This window comes from Haliotis rubra, unplaced genomic scaffold, assembly GCF_003918875.1.
Source record: "Haliotis rubra isolate DU_JTF1 unplaced genomic scaffold, ASM391887v1 Scf808, whole genome shotgun sequence".
NCBI classification, from domain to species: domain Eukaryota; kingdom Metazoa; phylum Mollusca; class Gastropoda; order Lepetellida; family Haliotidae; genus Haliotis; species Haliotis rubra.
This window is the reverse complement of record NW_025767533.1, coordinates 40,664-54,486: the sequence shown is the minus strand read 5'-3', so window position 1 is coordinate 54,486 and position 13,823 is coordinate 40,664. Positions and strand designations below refer to the sequence as shown.

General features: G+C 41.1%; 1 protein-coding gene across 1 annotated transcript in view; it reads right to left on the bottom strand.

The window, feature by feature from the left end:
• The window catches only part of LOC124261756 (flocculation protein FLO10-like), a 47,853-nt gene that overhangs the window by 14,763 nt on the left and 19,267 nt on the right, over positions 1-13,823 (bottom strand). The gene's annotated exons all lie outside the window — the stretch shown is intronic.

Below are 13,823 nucleotides of genomic sequence, written 5' to 3'. Positions count from 1 at the left end.
TCAACTTGAGCAGGACAACGCTCGCCACCATACAGCACGGGTCGGGTCTGTATGGACTAACTTGCCCAGAGGTAATAACATTCCTGTGATGTTCTGGCCGTGGTATGACGCAATTCAGCCTGTCTGGGAAAATATTGGCAATGCAGCAACCACTCTCCAGGAACTTGAAGTTCCTGGGATTGCAGCTGGTAGCTAACTGTGCATAATCTAAACTGTTAATCTTACCACACAGTGTGCATGCGTGTGTGCTTGCGTGTGTGTGTGTGTGTACATAATAATTGTATCTGCCTCGGACAACCTGGAAATGTACATACGGCCTTTCTTCGTGATATCACCAATATATGACCGCTCACAAACATAGATGAAACATTCAACTTCATGGATGACAACTTCTTGTTTGTTCGTTTTTGGCTCACCAACTATAGAGTGCCTATCAAACAATCACAAACAGAGAGTAGCATCACGTGTTAGCCGTAACCACAGTGACGTCACTATTTACAATCATGTGTTCCACTATATTGTTCACTGCACCATAGTAGCACCGTAAGATAATCACCACATTTCACTAGAGCTTTTTGGATTTCAGTAGATACCTTAATGTTAAAATCTAAAGATTGTTGATCTTTGTTTACTACTTTACAGCCATAATGACTTTATTTTCTAACCTGAAAGATAATGCACACAAATACGTGTTAATTGCAGCATTATTTTCCTCATTTTCAATTTTATGTTTCATATTTCCGAAATAGATATATCCAAACTGTTAAAATCTTTACAGTGGACCGCCTCCGTGGTGTAGTGGTTAGAGCGTCCGCCCGGAGAGCGGAAGGTCGCGGGTTCGATCCCCGACCGCGTCATACCAAAAGACGTTAAAATATACTTGTTGGTCCCTGGCGCTCGGCATTAATGGGTACAACAAGGACTGGTCGGCACGGAGTCAGTATAATGTGTTTGAGTGGGATATTCATGCTTCACTGCGGCATGGTATCTCAGTGGGCTAGCACTATAAAACCAGCTTCAGTCTGGGCTAGTACAAGCAGCCGCACATACACATACACAAGCATGCACGTCGTCATATGAGCGAACTATTCTCAAGCACGACGTTAAACCCAATTTCACCTCACCTCACCTTTACAGTGCACTGTACTTAGATATGCATTCATTTAGCGAAATAAGTTGAACTACACTTTTGGTATTGAAATCCATTTCCTGGAGTGAAACAAGTATGGACGGTCACTCAAAGCAATTTCAAATCGGATATCCCGTATATTGTACTTACATGGCAAATACACCTTCATAATATCCTCGTAACGAAGCATTTATTCCAAACAAAGTGTCGGATTAGAATTTGTCGTTATTGTACTGATGTTGCTGAGAATGATTGGCGACTATTCGACAACTTGAATTCTATAAAGAACACTGTATGCTCCAATATATAATTGCATATTTTCATACAAGCTGTAACACTCTAATTCTCTGTTTGTAAGAGCAAACTGAGAGGTCTGCGCCCAAACACAACCAGTATTGAAATGTCTTGCCAAACGCTGTCAACAAAAAGTCTTTGTGCAATGTCATACGAGATTCAGCTTGGTGGTTAGTGGTATGTGTCCCTGAATAATTGTCTAACAAGGATGTTTACAGTAATGTTTTAACGGTTGGGGTCCCTGTGTTGTTACCGGCTGTGTCAGTGCTTATTACTATATTAATAGCCCCTATCAACCAGGAAGTTCAAAGAATGTGACTCAGTTGTCAGTGAGGTTAATACCAATGTATCGTATAACATGTTCCACAACGAAACTTCATTCTTATCATGTACATGCTTCGCTGATTATGTAATGTGTAGCTATCTGAAGACCCAGTGTATTGAAGCGCCATTCGTTATTTTCAAGGAGATCGGAGTGCGATCCATCTACATGTTTTAATAACTTAGACATCGTCTAACATTGTTTTATAATTTCGTAGTTTCAGTCTTGTCCAAAATTCCGAGAGATAGGCAATCTGGGTGGTCACACGAGCAATACAGTATCATGGAAACAACACGCTGAAAGTTCTTGTGACATGTGTAGGATAATGTAGGTGCAATGCGTTACTTTCTAAGCGATAATATTTCGTGCGCAGCTGCTTATATCTAGTAGTAAATCTTGCTTTACAATGTTATATTGAAAAGAATTCTTTTTTATGAATTTATACCAAACCACTATCGTAGCATGTGCACCGAACCTTAGACTATCCTGATAATAACAGGTTTGTTGCAAACTCCAGGTGAACGACAGACGATGACACAGGCATAACACACATGCACTTGTATGATGGGTTGGGTGTGACAGTGATGAGGATAGATCCGCCAAGCACCACTATTTCCAGCTAGCGTTATTCTTCTACAGCAACAAGATACAGCGGTGTAATTGCACAAACGTAGCTGCATCGGATTCCAATTATTGGATAAAATGGTTTGAAATATCTGGATGTTCACAATAGAATACGTCCGGTTATTGACAGGGTTTAGATGCACTTGCAAACCAAGTTTTGTCCTGCCGTCTTCTAGTATCCCGCGATCCTGGCGTCTCATTCCAGGCATGTCATACATATTCCTGGGTGTGAACCCTAGACGCTCCCTGTGTTTGATTCTGGCTTGTTAGCACCATGTCACAAACGTCTAAGACCCGTATCGCTTCGACTTTCCTCCCACTATTTACCCACAGTGATGAAAATGACCCAACCCTGCTCAAAGCACCGTTAATTTTCGGTCTTTATTCGTGTCTCAGAGGTAATGTTTGTTGTGTTTATTATCAGACTTAATATCATTTGTACTTCTGGACTGGTGCGCACCCTATGACATTTACAAGTCTTATTTGTGACATATACAAAGAACTATTCATATGGCAACACTACACAATGCACAGCAGTGACCAAATATAACATGAATTAAGAATCATGGTTGTTTATTGATGCAATAAAATGCAAGATGTATGCACCACCGAATTTCACCCAGTTATAGCGTTCTTTTTATCGATGACCATCGATCCTGTCCACGCAGAGAGGCTGAAGAGAGTTTTACGTGGTGCATGACGTGGATGAGTGGGCCGTTTGCTTCCCTAACACTACTATTGTCCAGAAACGTGGATAGGGTTCAAGTCGTCAGAAACATGAGACAAGTCGCTCAAGATCATTACCATACCCGTAGACGTGTGCAATACAGAGCCCAACGATTCATATGCTTCCCCATACATCGCTAAAATCATGCAGTTCTCCAAATTGCGTCTCATGTTGTGTTTATCTAGAGATGCTGTGTAGTACTGAAGTTTCGACTAGACTCCTGACGTGAACTCTTCCGTAGATCCTGGAGGACAGAGAGACGCTGAGCTATGACTACTAGAGTTACGCCCCTTACGTCCTTACATTTGGGGGTGGGGGTGGGGGGGTGGGTGATTCCCACCCCTCAGTCTCTGAGTGAGGCAAACTAAATATCAGAACCAAAGGCATTGTGTATTCTTAGCTTTGATCATGGGAGTCGTTCACCTGTCAGTGGGGTAGACAAACCACGTGACCCAGACTACCAGTTGTCAGACTTGTCAGCTTGTGGAAGTCAGTGGCTGAGTGGGTTAGATCGATGACTTCCTCGGTCGGGGCAGATACGACTAAACCGACTGCGTTTCGTGTACATGCTTACTTGATCTGTGTACAGGAATAATAGTGTGAGCACATAGTGATAGTAGTGAATCCGAGTACCGACTCTCACCCAAGACAGACCAATTGTGAGACCCTCTGTTCCCTCTCGACCGAGGCTTATATATAAACCTTCACGACAAAGGAACAAGTAAAGCACAGAACAGTTTAATAGCTCCAAAAGAACACCAAAATAAAACCAACAGTGGCACAGTGAGTGTATATATAATATATCATACAGTATGTATCATGGTTGTTGTCTCCAACAGTAGATTGATTGATTGCATAGAAAACAGACATTCTACAAACGTTGTACGTCGACCGGTCTCGATGGGCAAATTATTTTGTGAAATATCCTTAAATATATACTTATCAAACCTGCGAGAACATTTTCAAACAAATGTAAACTAAAATTAAGCTTGATAACGTTTTATCTCTCCAATTTAAAAAGAGAATTCTGTTGACACGTAAATCAAGCCATGACGTCAAGGAAATAGATGCCCATTGGATTATAAACACTTCTGACAATAAAACATCATTAACAATAATATAGGCGTTGTTATAAAACAAGATATAAAAAACAAGTTATCCAGTAAGCTACAGTGATTTATGCTGTGATGCCGATGAATGTGATAACAAAGAGATGACTAGTGGTCCATGGTGACAATGTAACAAAGAAAGGAAAGTGAAAGGGTAACTATGTCACGTGTAAACCACAGATGAATATATACTAGGTAGTGTTTCTAGGAATTCAAGGAAGGTTACACCTGTAAGTTTTGTTAATCTAAGATCTACCTGCGGTCTTTCCAATTGCCAAGGTAGGAAGGAAGCTGGCGAAAAGGAGATATATTTTCAAGGTCGATATGAGCAGCAGAAATGAAAGGTTTAATTCTTATTCCTAACGGCGGAATCAAAGAAGACTTTTTACTGAACAGATCCTCATCAATGGGATCAAAAACGCAGCTGAAGGCAGGGTTGGACACATTTGAATGAGACCTTAATGGTGGACAGAATCTAAAAGTGTAAGGTTGCTTTTGCAGGCTCCACCATAAACGATCGATCCATAATCGAGTTTAGAAAGGATTAGTGCTCTATACAAGTGAAGGAGGGTCGACTGATCACCTCCCCACTTAGCATTGGAGACGACTTTTAAGAGATCTAATGCCTTCAGGCATTTTGCCCTAAGGTATTTGACATGAGGTAGAAATGTAAGATGATGGTCAAATATGATACCCAAAATTTAGCTCCCTTAACTGCTTTAATAGGAGTACCCGATAGATGTAAGTCTGGGTCCTTATGTGGTTTATATTTACGACAGAAAAGGATGCAGTTAGTTTTAGATTAAGAAAACTTAAAGCCATTTCGTTCGGACCAATCATTTATTTTATTGAGACAGAGCTGCAACTTGCTCTTAATCGTGTGCATAGTTTTACCTCGACATGATACGTTAAAATCATCAGCAAATAATGATCCATCAACAGAGTTATTTAATACTTTCGATAAACTATTTATTTTGATGCTGAACAACGTTACAGATAACATGCTACCTAGTGGGACACCTTGATCTTGTTTGTAAAATTCAGACAATGTGGAACCCACACGCACCTGGAAATGTCTATCTCTTAAAAACTGTGATATGAAATTAGGCAAACGGCCTCTCAGTCCCATTTCATGAAGATCTTTCAAAATTCCATGTTTCCAGATTGTATCATATGCTTTTTCTAGATAAAAGTATAGATACAGCGTGTTGTATATTGACGATAGCATTCTTAACAAACGTTTCTAATCTAACTAAATGGTTAATGGTACTTCTGTTTTTCCTGAACCTACACTGGCTATTCGTAATAAGATTATTTGTTTCTAAGTACCATATTAGTCTGTTATTGACCATTCTTTCCATGGTCTTACTAACACAACTAGTAAGTTGATCAAAAATATCTAACAGGGTCTCAAAAGAGGAATCAGGTAAATGTTTAAGTAACTGATAATAAATACTATAATCGCCCGTACCAGTACAATGAGCTTGCCCTAAGGCAGTATTTAGTTCATGAATGGAGAAAACCTCATTGTAGTCCTCACCATTATCATAAGTAAAATTGATTTAAATATTTTTTTAAGCTTGTTGTTTAAATTTTTGAAATTTTGGTGTATAATTTGATGAGGAGAAATGTTGACCTAAAGATTCTCCTAATTTATTGGCTATGTCAGATTCATCAGTTAGTAATGTGTTCCCATTCTTCAGATGATAAACACCAGATGTTGGTCATTTACCCTTTATCCTTTGCACCATATTCCAGATTTTGGACATAGGTGAATTAACGAAAATATAATAGCTTTAATTGTTTTATTTAAAACCTCACGCTACGCGTTCGTGTTTAAATCAAAATTAGAGCTATTTATAATTTGGTCTAAACATATTTATTTCCAAAAGAGGAACCGGATTGGTAAACAAGCAGTATGTTGCTTATCTGAATACCGCTCTGGTAATTTCGTTATATACCTCTGATTTTCCAACACAGTATGCTTATCTCCTAATTAATCCACCAGATTGGTCCATGAGCCACCGCCTTCTGGGCATAAAACTCTAGGCAATTTACAAAATGACAGTTCTAATTTGAATTTCCAAGGAAACATCATTAAGCCAAGACATTGACAGTAACATTTAATAATATAATATATTTGCGCAGCACAATATACATGCACAGGGCGTGGCATGACCAGCCGAGTGATGTAATCGGACCCATTCTACCACCCGTCTAGGTGAAGTAAGGGGCGAAGTGGTGTGTTGGGCAAAGGAACGCTGTTCCTGGAACCAGTGCCCTCAACCTCCAGATCCCCGTCCTTCACCGACACAGGCGCGCAGCCCACTGCAAACAGGTTGCCCAATTCGGTCTTACGACCAGCAGTGGGGTGCTGTGGACCTATATGCCCCGGGTCCACACAGGGATGAAGAGCTATTAGCGTTACCCAGCACCCATCATGAGGAGGTTGCTCTTCAAGGGTGCCGGTGTATGCCCTCAGATAATATCATATAAAATAAGTTCAGTACAGTATTGTATGACTTCCCGTCATAATCAACATTCAAAGATTTAGATTGCTTGATTTATGTTTAGACTGGAGCTGTTTTTAAGGACACTCCCATTTTTATCTATCCAAAACATTGTGTCTAGAAACATTGTATTCAAACTGGCACTGTCCCAACACTCGAGAATACAGACATTAAACTGTCCATCTGGTGAAGATGGGATAAGTGAGTGAGTTAAGATTTACAGCCACATCGGCAATATTTCACCAATATTTTGACTAAAACACGTTTAGCATTCACCATATATATATGTAAATTATAAAAACTGTCATCAAAGGACAGTAAAACCAACTAGAATATCACAGTATCAAGAAATAAAACTAGCATCTGTCTCTAAAATTGGATTTCAATTTAGGACAACACAGGATAAAAATGGGCTATAGATCGCCAACAACTGAAGGTAGATCACCATGATGATGGGATAAGACTTATGACTGACTGCTGACTGAGTTTAGTTTTACGCCGCTTTTAGCAATATTCCAGCAATATCACGGCGGGGGACACCAGAAATGGGCTTAACACATTGTGCCCATGTGGGGAATCGAACCCGGGTCTTCGGCGCGACGAGCCAACGCTTTAACCACTAGGCTACCCCACCACCCTAAGACTTATGAAGGTGTGACAGATATATAACATTCCTTACATTGACCACCTTCTCTGAAGTCAGTATGTATTCACAAAATGTTCACGTCCTGTTATGTCATGTTTTTTCTCTGGGAAACTGATCATGAATTCTACTACTACCACTTGAACAGAAACAGTAGGGTCTGTTTTTTTTGGGACTTTATGCTGATTTGAAACTGGTACAACAAACAATAAAACAATGCGTTACACTAAAGATTTGTTTCTAGTGCAGGTCAAATGCAAGGATTACAGATCCAGATCACCTGAACTCTAGAAAGGTTGCAAGCGTTGACAAATATCAGAAATGAATACAATGCGGAATACATGAGATTCACAACAACCATTTGTGTCCGTATCGAGCGTGAAAACAATATCGAGATAAATTCGCATGACTGTGGAGGAAATGCCTCTGTTCTGTGCCCGGTGAGATAAAATCATAGGATAATATTAACCTTCTAGCGCCCAACAGGCAGCTTTGGTTATCCGGGGTAATAATGTTGTGCTGTCTGTGCGCGCTTTGAGCATGCCCCTTTATGGTGTGGAGTATTGCGCGGTATAAGTACCCTCATTATTATGTTTTACAGATTAAAGTTAATATGCAGCAGCGAGGGTTCGGGTGATCCTGACACAGTCAGGCTGGTAAGGCTCATCATCAGCTCAGGGCCCTTGCCCCCTCTACACGCAGCCTAGACAGCGAATGGGACTTATCCCAGGAAACGCTGCCTAGTCGAACCCACCAAGAATTTTCCGAAGAATATGAAGGCTCCCCAACACTGCAGCCTTCTGCATTACCCAGAGTGTCAGAAGGGCTGTACTCCCGGTGGAGAACCCGGGGCACTCTCCTGATCTGCGCCAAGAGATCAGGAGGTACCAAACCAAGGGCACCGAGAACAATGGGGAGCCTGACGACAGTGTACTTGGGATGCAAGCGAGACATTTCAAAGGCGAGGTCCGCATATTTATCATGCTTTTCCTTAATCTTGCCAATCACATTGGTGTCAAAAGGGACAGAAAATTCAATGATATAAATAAATTCATTGGCTTTATCAAAAAGGACAAGATCAGGTTTGTTGGCTGGAATTCTTCTGAGGCTGTATATGGGCCTATTCCAGAGAAGTTTGAAAGCATCATTTTCCATGACGCCCTGGACATGTTCAGGGTCGTACCATGGATAGACCTCGGAGTCAAAGCCACAGGCATGTCGGAGACGGTAGTAAAAGCAAAGAGCCATGCCATCATATGCATGTCGTTTAAGATATGCTGTTTGTGCCAAGGAAGGGCATCCACTGACAAGGTGTTGGACAGTCTCCGTGAATTCATTGCAAAGTCGACATTTCATATTGATATTTTCTTTAAGAATCACATTTAGGCGATTGCGAGTGGGAAGTGACTGGTCCTGAGCAGCAAAAAGGAAGCCCTCAGTTTCACATTTAAGACCAGCCGACTTCATCCAGGCGAAGGAGTCAGTGGGATTGCTATTCCGTTCAACACACTGCATGTACACACGATGCAATGGCTTCTCAGAAAGCTTCTCCACAAAAGACATTATATTATTATTATTATGTTTTACAGATTAAAGATAGTATGCAGCAGAGAGGGTTCGGGTGTTCCTGACACAGTCAGGCTGGTAAGGTTCATCATCAGCTCAGGGCCCTCGCCCCCTCTACACGCAGCCCAGACAGCGAATAGGACTTCTCCCAGGAAACGCTGCCTAGTCGAACCCACCAAGAACTTTCCGGAGACCATGAAGGCTCCCCAACACTGCAGCCTTCTGCATTACCCAGAGTGTCAGAAGGGCTGTACTCCCGGTGGAGAACCCGGGCACTCTCCTGATCTGCGCCAAGCTTCCCTGTGCACATAATTTAAACAACAATCCAGAAATCTATCGGCTTTCAAATCTGAACTTGTCCTTACATTTGAAATGCTTCAGGTGCGTTTCATGCCCGAGAAATATGTATATTGACAGAGTGAGTGAGAGAGTTAATATCTAAAGTCACATCAGCAGTTGTTCAGCCATATCATAATTAGACAGGTTTTACACACATATTAATATTTTGAAATAGCTTTAATGAGAAGACAGAAATGTTTTCTTACCCATTTTCTTGCAAGCCTGTGCTGATATTCCACACAACAAGTGTACAGACCCAAAATGTTACATAGTATTGAACAGATATCGTACCTCTTCTCCGTCGACGTTCACTGAAAGATAACAAAAACGTATTACTGCAGACTATTATAGGGTTGTTTTATACATTGTGTAGCAATATCCCCTAATGTTACACATTGTACACGTAGATTCAGTCAGGGTCAGTGCTATATTTAGACTTGTACTGGATTCAGACAGAAAGATCTCGAAAGTACTGCAGGGTGCTGATTCCGGTGTCTATTGCCTCCAAGAGCAATGCTTTTCCCTTTATATATAGGAGGAGCTGGCTCTTGCCTCTCATGTCACATGACAAAAATGCATTGTGTGATGATCATTATACCTGGATACTCTGCCCAGTTGCAAGCGGATTATAGTTGCTGAGAGGTGAATATCGCAGATCTTGGATTAAATTGCCTTTGGGTTTGTATTGCTATTATTGTGTACTGCCATTAGAGCGATACGTTTGTATTGATTTGTACTAATTTGTGAACTTAAAAACAATTGTCTCCAAATTACTTTGCTCGGATGTTTTCTGGTTTCACACAAAGTTCTCTTACTCACTGATTCTCGGTTTAGTTCTATGTTCAAGTTGGGAGTCAACAATTCATACCCTCACATGACAGAAACACAACAATGCATACTGATTTCGCACTACAGATGAAAACTGTTTATTCAACCCTAGAAATCTGATGGGGAGCCAAAGAACTTTGTGAAAGCTTGACTGCCGGTGAGTGATGCTTTTGGACAGTAGTACCTAAAATAGTGGTAGAACATTGCTCTTTGTTATAAAAATTACAGCGCTCTTTGTTTAGTGAGTGAGTGAATGAGTTTACCTCTACGCCGCACTCAGCAATTTTCCAGCTATATGGCGGCGGACTGTGAATAAAAGAGTCTTGACCAGACAATCCAGTGATTAATAGCATGAGCATCGATCATCGAACTGATGATATGTGTCAACCAAGTCAGCGAGCCTGACCACCCGATCCCGTTAATCGCCTCTTACAACACGCATAGGTTAGTGAAGATCAATATCCTAACCCGGACCTTCACGGTTTCAACCCACAGAAAGTAAGGGCGTGCTTGTCTGGTGTACACACTGGAAAAAAAGTCCACATTTACAAGCCCGATCCCGTTAATCGCCTTTTGCGACAAGCATGGGTTACTGAAGATGAATAATCTAACCCGGATCTTCACGGCTATTTTGTTAAGTGAATATACAGAACGGGTATGAATGTTTAGCTGTATCATGGCATCTCAGTTACCTGGCTACGTCACCTCTGCACAAAATTTGAATAATTATTTAATCTATCATACTGGGCTTAGTGTAATGGTGTTCAGAGCTATCAGTAGAATAGAGAATGTCATGAAATAAAAAGATTTAATATTCTATACACGAACCATATATAGATAAATAAAGATAAATGCATATGTACTTACGTTTTCAACCGTAATCTTATCGTTCTTGGATTTAAAAGGCTACATTAATGACTTTTTGTCGTCACAATATGGCTAAAAATATTGGTCATGTGATGTAAACTTTTAGCTCACTCACTCACTCTTTTAAAAAGTATACCTCCTAATTATGTCTGTCTGTGACGAGACGAACAATCACAACAGTCATCTGGCCCGCTGGTATGGCATCCGTGTAATCAGCGCAGCTATATCCTTGGTATAAACAGGTCCAACTGTCGATGAGGCCAGTAGTTGAAGTGAGCCATACCAGGAAGTTTGACAGTGCATGGCATTGTTGACAAATGCAATGCGAGCAGGCCGATAAGAGTAATCGTGTTCAGCGCACACACTCTGGGAAAGCAAACACAAATTATTTACAGCTAGGTAACTGTCTTCGATCAAATTTTTCCAGCATGAGTAACAACGAATACTTTGGATGTCAAGGAAGAAAAATTTGACTCTCCATGTCAGTCAAACGCAAAGTGCTATTGAAATTCAAAAACATAAAGTGCCAGCCCTTTGTAAACGTCAATATAAAACCAACAAACTATTGCATTCTGGCCACGTACACATGGTTCGACTGACTAAAGTCCAGAGAAGCGTTGTAATTCGAATATGGCAGGCCGGATCAACGTCAACTGCAGCGGGGGGACTCTGATTCTAGTTATGTACAAGCGTCGCTGATTATAGTATATACTCACGGGAAAATGTAACTGTGCATTGCATAAAATTGCATAAAATAAAGTTATTTGAAAAGTTACAAATATGACCCTAAATAAACATTTAGCAAAAACACTTTGCATGAAATTTGATATCACGTATTCACATGATATTATAAATTGAAGAACGGTTGATTATTCTCTCGGCTCTCTAACACTATGGAAAACACGTTAACTTCAACCTAAACTGCGTGCACGTCATGCCACAGAAAGCGCCGTGGTTTTGCTTGACACGGTAATGCCCAAAAATTAATAGGCCCGACATTTTGGTGTCCATCGAAACACGATCCCATCTCTGTGGAGACGTTTTCAACATAACGGGAATAAGAGACAGCAAGACAACTACATTCGGCTGACCCATCTAAGGAATCGATTCCAAACTGCAGGTTTGACAGCTTAGACCATTCCTGGGTTATGTCCAATCAGTTCCAGGACTGTACGGAACCGACTGAGGGAGCACAGCCTCCGGTACCGACGGCCTGTAATACGTCCAATTTTACACGTCTTGCCTGGGTAAAAACTTCTACGGTACAGGAGACAAGTTTGGGATGTTGTTTCTTTCACTGACGAGTCGAGATTTCATAGGGACAGCTCAAGTGGCAGGGCAAGGGTGCTCAGAGGTCAATGGTATGCTGACGCATGCGTAGTTCGGCATCAACAGTTGCAGCCGTTCATTCAAGGACAGAGACATAACTTCACGCTTCAGCAAGATAATGCCCGTTCACATGTCGCTCGTGTTGTAACAGATTTCCTGAGACAGAAGAACATTACAGAACTCCTCTAGCCTGCTGTTTTTTCCGGACCTGTCTCTTATGGAGCACGCTTGGGGTGAAACTGAGCGACGTTTACGACAATCCCAGAATCAGCCATTGACGTAGCTGAATTGGGACAAGCGTTGGTTCAGTCATTGAACCACATTCCCCAAGTTTTCTTCAATCGCTCAGTGTCATCTAAACGTCGTCGTTGTCAAGCCTGCGTCAACGCCAATGGTGGACACGCATGATACTGGATTTGACACTTTTTGACACCACATCTCTTTAAGGGCGTGTCACAATGCCTACTGTCAAATCACAGGTGATTTCGATATTATCCTGTCAACAGTTAAACAGTGATTAAAGAAAACACTACAAGCCTTGTTGTTATCTTTTTGCATTACAAAATGGCATAATGCACAGTTGCTTTATTGCATTAGTATACATAGCGTTATGTGAAGGTGTAGTAAGTGTACAGCCCAACAATCACTTTTCAGGAGAAGTGGTGACTCACGGTGAATCTGCAAGTTATCTTATGACATGTGTATGTCTTCTTCCTTGGTAGAAACATGACATGTTCTGGCGTTTATTCATCCAATCATACGTACGTACTGGCATAGATGTAGTAGGAAATTATAATTTAAATGAATACTAATTTGGTTGAAATGCAGTTGCTGCGAACTGACACCAGCCGTCTGACACCGAAGACACGTCCAGTGTTTGATTCCGGCTGTGTCAACACAGTGCGTGTGAATTTAAATCACTGTGGTAGACGTCTTAGCCTGTATCGCACTGGTTTTCCTTCCTTAACACTGCTTTTGCCAAGGAAAATGTGCATGTATTCCATGCCGTGAAAATACATGCACATGTGCCCGTTGACTTGCGGTGCAACACACAGCTCAAAGACTGTGACCGCTGTTCATCGATTAAATCATGCACTTCTCGGATATTGTGCGGAATGTATATCTCATTCAGTGAATGTATTTTTGGATGAAAAAACATGAGTAGCCTTTTCAAATGTGCATGTATGGAAATGCCGTTTAGCAAGTTTTCTTAAGGCTTGATTAATAAGGCAGGAGACGCCTGGCATGAACCCTACCACAGATCCTGAAGGATAGATAAACGTTGAGTGATGACTAGTAGAGTTACGTCCCTTATGGAGAGTCACAAAATGCTAAAGCGTCTGTACGTTAGTCTACTCACATTCCTAATGGTGAATATACAATGGCTGGTAGTAAGTGGTCAAAAGTAAGTAAAAGCGACAAAACCCTTTCCCCATCCACAAATAGTACAGTCAAATGTTCAATTCTGATCATATTATGAACACATGTTTGTTTGTTTAACTCTGCACCCATTAATATTGCAGCTCTATGACGGCG